The 10,485-nt window shown below is 32.0% G+C and overlaps 2 long non-coding RNA genes across 4 annotated transcripts; both read left to right on the top strand.

The window, feature by feature from the left end:
- Positions 1–4,186: 4,186 nt before the first annotated feature.
- LOC139906796 (uncharacterized) lies at positions 4,187–5,389 on the top strand. Its single transcript, XR_011782740.1, has 3 exons — positions 4,187–4,611; positions 4,665–4,804; positions 4,867–5,389. It is a non-coding gene; the product is annotated as an uncharacterized lncRNA (long non-coding RNA).
- Positions 5,390–6,424: 1,035 nt separating this feature from the next.
- Positions 6,425–8,880, top strand: LOC139906795 (uncharacterized). 3 transcript variants are annotated; one of them, XR_011782739.1, is made up of 4 exons: positions 6,425–6,782; positions 7,125–7,833; positions 7,886–8,355; positions 8,415–8,880. It is a non-coding gene; the product is annotated as an uncharacterized lncRNA (long non-coding RNA). The 3 variants fall into 3 exon arrangements; XR_011782738.1 differs by having other exon boundaries at positions 6,431–6,782; positions 7,886–8,025; positions 8,089–8,880; XR_011782737.1 differs by having other exon boundaries at positions 7,886–8,880.
- The last annotated feature ends 1,605 nt before the right edge of the window (positions 8,881–10,485 follow it).

The following is a 10,485-nucleotide window of genomic DNA, read 5'->3' as shown; positions in this document are numbered from 1 at the left end:
GGCGCTCTCTATGTTTGTAACCTGCCTATATATGGGCAAGAGTACCATGGTGATGCTATTTCTATTCACCAAGTTGAGTTGGGTCCTTACATAACTCGACGTAAACGTCGGCATAAGTTAATTATTTATGGAAAAATAATAATACAAGAAGGGAATTTTCTCAACATTTTCACCAAAAAGAAATTGAAAGAGAAAGGGCCTCAAATTAGAAGATAATTTGCCCCGTCTTTCCCATTATGGGTCGTTTCTTCATTTATTTGAGGAGAACCATGCACTGCTTATACGAGTTGTAAATCAACAAGTGCATTGTTGTTCGCACATGATTCGTTCTTTTGAATATATCCTTTTAGTAAACGTACTGAATCGACTCAGTTGCATGAGTGATTCGTTCTTTATGTATCGATAGTTTGACAAAATAAAGCCATAGATAAAATAAATTATTTATAATATGACGCACTGAGCTTTAGCTACTCACCCTCATTATTAAAAATGAGTTATCTACGGACAAAATTTGCTTTATTAGGTCAATATTTTGGCAAAGCAACAGAAAAATTAAAACTAAGCCTCATTGCTCATAGACCCTTACCTGAAGAGGCTTAGCAAGTGACGTCACAGACGCAAACTCTCAACAGAGACTCCCTGATAGTCACAAAAAGACTATATAAGAGCCACTTTCAGATCATAAGCAACTTATTAATATGTCTTATTTATTGTATGTAAATTTTTGTAGAGATGGAATTTTGAGCATTTGTATAACCAAATACGTCAAAATACTTGTCAATTAATGATTTTTACCGGAAAGTAATTAATTACCCAATTAATATACTATAAGTCCAATGGGAATTCGATTACTGCAAAATATAATTATCAGCAAAAGTGAATCGAATGAGACAAACGAATTATCTTGTATTCAAGAACAAATTATATTGGCCTGAAAAATAGAAAAAAAAGAGAGGGAAACACAAAAAATTAGTCACAAGTAGAACAGAAATGTTTAGCTCACCTCAGGGGAATGAGAGAACTGAATCTCCTTTAGAACCAAAAAAATAACGAATCAATCTTGATGCTACAGACTCTAGGATTCTACTATCTAAAACAAGCTCAGGTTTATATCTAAAAAGACTTGCTGCCAAGAAGGAAATGTCTGGAAAACGAACCGGAACAAGCCATCAAACTAAAAATAACTGCTATAAGTTTTTTCCCTCAATGTAAATTCTTTTCAGAGTCTCCAAAGGAGATATGATTTGTTTAGACAATTAAAATATTTAAAGGTCCCAGACATCTTAAGTAACACATGGTGCAATATGGAAAATACCTTTTCGGTACCAAATTGCTACATAGCGTCTTCTTGATATGAAAGTTCTCTTATCAAACCCAAAAAGGGACTAACATTATTGATAAAGAAACAACTCAATTCGAAGAAAGTTTTGAGATGTCCCAAAGGTAATCTAATAAAAGCAGAGTGCAAAATTAGGGGCCGTTCTATCGAAATAATTGGTTTATTGTGGCCAATTACAATGCTCCAAAATTTTACAAAAAAAAAACAACACAACTTTTAAGAATAATAACGAATCGACCAATTATGATCACAGGAGATTTCATCATCAAGTTAAAAACAGGTAGGGGTTCCTATCGGAGAGGAGGAAACACTCACTCACACGTAACAAAAGTCCTAACATGCTTAATGAGCTCGGTTGGATTTTACACTGCTGCATTCTGAAAGAGGGCTTTAGTCATATTTTTTCTCTTTGGACAGATACTCAAGGCCTACATCCTTGAGCATATTAAAAGTATAGAACTACTAAATGGTAACAGCCATCTAATAAATAACCCTAAAACAATATGTGAAGAAATATGGAAATACTTTTCTGAGCTCAATGAGTACATTGAATGTTAAGAGACAATAGTCTGCCAACGCTGCAAATGCCTCATCGCTGACTTCTGTTTTTCTTTATGATGTAATCCATTGAATAAAATACTTACCAACGAAGATAATGAAGAATTAGAAAAACACATCACAACTGAAGAAATAATGGAAGCAGTTAAGAATAATGCTAAACAAACAAAGTAGAAGGGCTTCCTAGCTTTACATTTAAATTCTATAAAAAATATATTTGCCTATAAGCCCCCATTCTTATTGTTTTCTACGAAAAAGTCATGAGAGTAGGATACTTTCCCAAATTCACATCAGAGTGTTGCATTGTCTTGATACCTAAGCCAGATAAGGACCATGGACAGTTGAAAAATTGTCAGCTGCTAACCATGAAAGACTGCATGAATCAAATATTTTCCTATTTGATATTACAGAATAAATAAAATAACCACTCTATATATTCACCCCTCCCAATATGGATTCTAAAAGGATAAGCTTATCGACAACGTTCTCTTTTCAGACAAAACTTTACTCGAATCAGAGATAAACTTGTCCGTAATATCCATTCAATAAACTTTCACATCAATATATCATCCGTAGGATATATCAGAAAGCCATCAGGGGACCCTGAGTTTTCTTCGTAATTTTTCTACTGTTTTGCCAAGTTGGTACCGAGTGCTTTCAAACAATTGGGAAGATAAATGTTTAAAAAGACAAATCTATCCCTTTAAAGAATAATATTAAGGCAGTTTACGATGTCATAATATATAACTTGGGGGAGTCGACTGTGAAGATGGAAATTGTTGTAAGGTGTTTTTCAGTGAAGATTGTAGTGGACAGAAATCCTGTAGATGTTGTCCATGATTTTTTAGGTAACGGAGTGTATCTGGCGGCGTGTGTGGATCAATAAGTAAATAAAGTGTAGGAGGATATGTGCAAAGACAATTATACTATATCTGTTAATGGAATAATAATGTATAGCGGAATGGATTTGGAAGAAGAAGCCAAGGCGATATAATACAGTGGAGGAGTACTCAATTAAGCCAGAATAAAATGATAAGTTCTGGAGAGAGATAAAAAAAGATAGATTGGAAATGGATTCTTGGAACCAAGCACGGTACAAGGTGGCGGAGTTATACCAATTTGGTAGTAGAGCAAGTAAGAAAAAGAAAAGTAATACCAGTATTGAACTTCATAGAATTAAAAGAGTTCACATTATGCAGCGGAGTAGACGCAGATATCTGCAGTGGAAAAAAATCATTATTGGATTTGTAAAACGCATAAATGCAAAGCGTGGCTAATTAAAGTTGCAAAGATATGCAAATAAGATTTACAGGGTTCAGGAGCAAAACGTGGAATAAATAACTGGTTTTAGAAAAATGTCAATAATTTTATTTTTAATAAGCAATTTTGAAATTTTTTTAACAAAACTTTCAGACACGACCTTTGTGAACATGTTCACTCAAATCCATCCCCTCAGCAGCAATCATGGCCTCCACACGTCGGTGGAATGCATTGCAGGAGTTGATGATGAACTTCTCGGATAAGTTGTTCCGCTCCTTCACAATGGCGGCTTTAAGGGAGTCCACGTTCCGGAGATTTTAATTTAGTTTCCCTCTCCAAAGTTCGTCACACATCAAAGTCCAACGGGTTCAAATTCTGCAAAGATGATGGCCAATGTCCTTGTGCCAAAAATCAGCCATATTTTTGGCGCAGAACTTCTGGCATTTGGCCGATGTGTGTGAAGGTGCAACATCTTGGGTCCACACATTGTTGTCCTCTGGATAGATGGCCTTGAGCCATTGTAGTATGGTGAACCTCAGCACCTTATAGTAGGCCTCCTGCCCAATTTTCTCCACAACCTTGAAAAAGAAGTGAGGTATCTTCTTGCCATCAGATGGGACGACCCGTCATGACGATTATTTAGGGCGGATGTTTTGTACAGAACACTCCGTTGACCTACTCTGGTTATCCCCCAAGATACGGTCGTTCCGACGGTTGTAGACCTGGTCCACAGTGAAAATGTTCTCATCAGAGAAATTTTTTACTGTGGATCCATTTGCTTTGATCCACATACAAACTTTCTTGAACCTCTACACTCTCCTTTCCTTCATAGTCTCCGTCAACAGGTGGCGTGAGATCTTTGAGTAAGAGGAAAACCCCCAAATCTTCCTTCGCAGCCCTCCTGATTGTCCCCTCGTCCACATCAAACTTGTTTAGACAGGCGATTCATGAATTTTGTTGTATTCTCATTGATCTTCTTCTTCAGATCCCCCAGAAAATCAGAATCCCTTTTCAAGTTGTATGCCCCCCTTTCTCCTTTCCTTGAAAGGTCTTTTCCATCCTCTTTCATATATAAAGTACTTCAAAAAGTCCATAATCTCCACTACCTTTGACCTCATCTCATAACTAGAGTCTGGATATTCATTCATAAAATCAAGTTAACGATGAATACATCAAGTCGGACTTTAACTTTGATCTCACAAAGATGCTTATTGCATGTAATATAAACTTATCCATTGCTAATCATTCTACGTTCAAAAAATTTATGGAGAAATACACGGGTAAATTCTTCCCTTCCCGAGTAATCATCAATAAATGAATCGAAGATGTTGGTAATGATGTCATTTATAGAAATATCCACATTCTAAATTGAGAAGTTAAGATCATTTTCATTATGTTTAGAGTCATCCACACCAAATTACGAAATGGAACTCTGAATTTTGTACCACTAAACAGTAAGTATTCATTTTTTTTAAATATCTAATCATAAAATATGATTCTATTTTAGCTAAAAATATCAAGAATTATGATATACAACTCATTAAATGGCAAGAACAGCTGCTTCAATGGTCACAACAACGGGGGTAGTAGCTTTGGATGGTTTGCAACTAGTTTGTCTGTCATTATTTTCTTCACTTAAAGACTTGGGTATGATCATTAGATTTTCCAATATTACATAGTCAATAAATATTACTTTTTTATCACTCAAGGCTTAGCTATGGTTGATAGGCTCCAAGAGATGGTGTTCAGAAAACTCATAAAAGGCAAACACAACTGCTTAAATGGTCACAACAACGGGGGTAGTTGCATTGGGTGTAGCATTATAATTAACAATTTTGTATATCCTTCATGATAATAGTATGTTGTTATATAAGCATAAATAACGGGGAAAAATATTTTTTGATGCTCTTAATAAGGAGTAATATCGCCGGACATAATTAGATTTTGCTCTAAATCTTTAAGATGGATTTATTTCTAACATTTTTTTTTATTAGTATATTTATTGTCTAATTTTATGATTTTGACATTTACTTTATTATTAATGATTATTTAGATCTTATCGATATCTATCCTGGTCACAATTGTATATAGAAACTTCCACATTAGGAAAAAAGGGTGATGATCTTTTTGATTAAACTCCACGTCTGGCTTGTGTTTAGCAACCTAAAGTTATGACATATTTAACTGGATTCCAGTTTCAGAACAAGAAAATATTATTCGGATCAATCTATTATTTCAATATTATGTATTTATAATTTATTGTTATTAGTTATATGATTACAATTGTTTAATTTTGTATATTTAACATAAATGTATGATGCTATATTTTTTTATAGTGTAGATTACATTTAATTAAAGCCTTCTTTTTTAAACTTGGAACTCCAAATATATTTTGAAATACTCTACTTAGTCGTTTCATTAGCTATTATTCTGAGAATAAGGTTCATAATGAATTACAATTTCATGGAGTGTGACGTTATAAAATCTAATGTAACGGATAAAAAACATCTAAGTCAATTATACGTAGTAAATCTTCATTAAACATTTTGCTAATAAATACTTGCGTATATACTCAAAATCATAATAAAGCAGGCAGAAGATAATCACATCAGTATTTTAAACAATGATACCATATGTATTTTTTCCCCCTTCTCCTTGCACGCGTTTTTCTCACAAAATTTTCAACTTTAGTCATGAAACAGAACAGAAAAAACAAAGGATCATAAATGAACTTCAAATAAATTATGGAAGTACATGAAAGAACCTTATACAAATAGAATTGGTAGATCAAAGAAAACGCCGTAATGCCTTACATAGTTCGATATGATTTCCCCAAAAACATCCCTCAGTCAAGTTCAATGGATGGACACTGAGATAACTCAACCCTTATCCTCCTCCTCCGAATACTCCATAAGACCAAATTAAAAAAACCAAAACATAAACAGATTGATTATTAATAATGTAATTTAAAATAAGTTTCTTATTTATAAGATATGAACAAATCAAATTTTAACATATTGATGCAAATATGCATTAGGAGTTACAAAAAAATTAAACACGAAATATTGAACATGTAACAAAATAGAGCAATCACAAGAAATTTAATTATTAAAATATATAGTAAATTAACAAATAATAATAATATTTATGGAAAACAACAGATTAAATAATATATAAAGCAGTTCTAATTACCAATTCGTTTAATTTGCAATCCTTCCAAATAAAATGTTTTTGTTTAAATTCAAAACTATCGAATAGGTACAATGTGGAATAATATTTCAGATATACTTCTTTTCCTGTTAGGATGAAAGTAATGGGTATAATTGTTATGAGCATATATGCCATCAAATCCATTAAGTCATGAAACAGAACATAAAAAAAGGATCATAAATGAACTTCAAATAAATTATGGAAGTGCATGAAAGAACCTCATACGAATTGGTTTGGTAGATAAAAGAAAACGCCGTAATGCCTTACATAGTGAGATATGATTTCCCCAAAAACATCCCTCAGTCAAGTTCAATGGATTGACACTGACATAACTCAACCCTTATCCTCCTCCTCCGAATACTCCATAAGACCAAATTAAAAAAACCAAAACATAAACAGATTGATTATTAATAATGTAATTTAAAATAAGTTTCTTACTTATAAGATATGAACAAATCAAATTTTAACATATTGATGCAAATATGCATTAGGAGTTACAAAAAAATTAAACACGAAATATTGAACATGTAACAAAATAGAGCAATCTCAAGAAATTTAATTTTTAAAATATATAGCAAATGAACAAATAACACTAATATCTATGGAAAACAAAAGATAAAATTATATATAAAGCAGTTCTAATTTCCAATTCGTTTAATTTGCAATCCTTCCAAATAAAATGTTTTTGTTTTGATTCAAACCTATCGAATAAGTACAATGGGGAATAATATTTCAGATATACTTCTTTTCCTTCTAGGATGAAAGTAATTGGTATAATTGTTATGAACATATATGCCATCAAATCCATTAAGTCATGAATAAGGTTGATAATTTTGGTAAGAATAGAAAAGCGTGCGAGGAGAAAAGAAGAAATACTTATGGCATCATTGATTAAATAATATACATCTTCTTCTATCAATCATGAACGTTATCATTCCTGCCTTTATTATTCAATATTAATATAAAAATATTAGTTGGAGATAGTCGATAGAGAACTGAATAAAATGCCTAAAATAACGTCGCCTTCTGTCTGGATTTCTGAAAATGGAGGCCTAGGAATTTGGAAAATATTCACCGGATGAGAAACAGATGGTTTGTCGGATTTGCCGATATAAATGTGCCTTTAGTCCCCTGTCTAGAATTACACGCCACTCATTATCCTCATCTCATAACAAGAGTATGGGTATTCATCTATAAAATCAAGTTAACGATGAATACATCAAGTCAGACTTTAACTTTGATCTCACAACGATGCTTATTGCATGTAATATAACCTTATCCATTGCTAATCATCCTACGTTCAAAAAATTTATGGAAAAATACACGGGTAAATTCTTCCCTTCCCGAGGAACCATAATTAATTAATGGAGGATGTTGGTAGTGATGTCATTTATAGAAATAACCCCATTGTAAATTGTGAAGTTAAGATAATTTCCAGCATGTTTAGAGTCATCCACACCAAATAAGTAAGTATTCATTTTTTTAAAATCTAATCATCAAAATATGATTCTATTTTAGCTAAAATTATCAAGAATTATGATACACAACTCATTAAATGGCAAAAACAAGTGTTTAAATGGTCACAACAACGGGAGTACTCGCTTTGGATGGTTCGCAACTAATTTGTCTGACATTAGTTTCTTCACTTAAAGACTTGGGTATGATCCTTAGGTTTTCCAATATTACATAGTCAATAAATATTACTTCTTTTATCACTTAAGGCTTAGCTATGGTTGATAGGCTCCAAGAAATGGTGTTCAGAAAACTCATAAAAGGCAAACACAACTGCTTAAATGGTCACAGCATAGGGTGTAGCATTATAATTACCAATTGTGTATATATGTTGTTATATAAGCATAAATAGCGGAGAAAAAAATCTTTTTGGATGCTCTTAATAAGGAGTAATATCGCCGGACATTACTACATAATTAGCTTTTGCTCTAAATCTTTACGATGTCATGTTAGAAAACTACAATAAGTCAAGAATGGTGGCCTGAATTGTCTTATCAGTTAAATTTGACAGCATGGATTAACTTTTCTTTTTTAGATAAATATGAAATAAATGAAAGTGGGATTCTAAAAGCTGTTCTTACTAAGATTGGAAGAAGATATGGATTGAAATCTAACATTATTTTATGATTTACTTTATTATTAATAATTATTAAAATCTCATCGGTAGAAATATATCTATCCTGTGCACAATTGTATATGCAACTTGCACATAATGAAAAAAGGTGATGATCTTTTTGATTAAACTCCACGTCTGGCTTGTATTTTGCAACCTCAAGTTATGACATATTGAACTGAATTCCGATGTTAGAACAAGAAGATATTATTTGGATCAATCTATTATTTCAATATTCTGTATTTATAATTTATTGTTATTATTAGTTATATGATTCTAATTGTTTAATTTTGTATATTTAACTTAAATGTATGATGGTTTATTTTTTAGTATGTAGATTATATTTCTTTGTAAACTTGGAACTTCAAATATATTTCGAAATACTCTACTTTGTCGTTTTATTAGTTATTTTTCTGAGAATATGGTTCACAATAAATTACTATTTCATGGAGTGTGACGTTTATAAATCTACTGTAACGGATAAAAATCGTCTAAGTCAATTATACGTAGTATATCTTTATTAAACATTTTGCTAATAAATACTTTCGTTACACCCTCAAAAATCATAATAAAGGAGGCAACTGATAAATATTGATGTGATTATCAGTGATAATCACATCAGTATTTTAAACAATGATACCATGTGTCTTTCTCCCCCCTGTCTCCTCGCACGCGTTTTTCTCTACAATATTATCAACTATAGTCATGAATAAGGGTGATAATTTTGGTAAGGATAGAAAAGCGTGCGAGGAGAAGAGAAGAAATACTTATGGAGTCATTGATTAAATAATACACATCTTCTTCTATCAATCAAGAACGTTATCACTCCCGCCTTTATTATTCAATATTAATATTATATTAGATGGTGATAGTCGATAGACGACTGCTTAAAATAACGTTGCTTTCTGTCTGGATTTCTGAAAATGGAGGCCCAGGAATTTGGAGAATACTTACCGGATGGGAAACAGATGGGGTGCTGTATTTATCGATATAAATGTGCCTTTAGTCCCCTATCTAGAATAACAAGCCACTCAATATCCTCATCTCATAACTAGAGTCTGGATATTCATGCATAAAATCAAGTTAACGATGAATACATCAAGTCAGACTTTAACTTTGATCTCACAAAGATGCTTATTGCATGTAATATAAACTTATCCATTGCTAATCATTCTACGTTCAAAAAATTTATGGAGAAATACACGGGTAAATTCTTCCCTTCCCGAGTAATCATCAATAAATGAATCGAAGATGTTGGTAATGATGTCATTTATAGAAATATCCACATTCTAAATTGAGAAGTTAAGATCATTTTCATTATGTTTAGAGTCATCCACACCAAATTACAAAATGGAACTCTGAATTTTGTACCACTAAACAGTAAGTATTCATTTTTTTAAATATCTAATCATAAAATATGATTCTATTTTAGCTAAAAATATCAAGAATTATGATATACAACTCATTAAATGGCAAGAACAGCTGCTTCAATGGTCACAACAACGGGGGTAGTAGCTTTGGATGGTTTGCAACTAGTTTGTCTGTCATTATTTTCTTCACTTAAAGACTTGGGTATGATCATTAGATTTTCCAATATTACATAGTCAATAAATATTACTTTTTTATCACTCAAGGCTTAGCTATGGTTGATAGGCTCCAAGAGATGGTGTTCAGAAAACTCATAAAAGGCAAACACAACTGCTTAAATGGTCACAACAACGGGGATAGTTGCATTGGGTGTAGCATTATAATTAACAATTTTGTATATCCTTCATGATAATAGTATGTTGTTATATAAGCATAAATAACGGGGAAAAATATTTTTTGATGCTCTTAATAAGGAGTAATATCGCCGGACATAATTAGATTTTGCTCTAAATCTTTAAGATGGATTTATTTCTAACATTTTTTTTATTAGTATATTTATTGTCTAATTTTATGATTTTGACATTTACTTTATTATTAATAATTATTTAGATCTTATCGATATCTA

Source organism: Lepeophtheirus salmonis, chromosome 12, assembly GCF_016086655.4.
Source record: "Lepeophtheirus salmonis chromosome 12, UVic_Lsal_1.4, whole genome shotgun sequence".
Classification (NCBI taxonomy): domain Eukaryota; kingdom Metazoa; phylum Arthropoda; class Copepoda; order Siphonostomatoida; family Caligidae; genus Lepeophtheirus; species Lepeophtheirus salmonis.
This window is presented reverse-complemented; position numbering and strand designations above follow the sequence as displayed.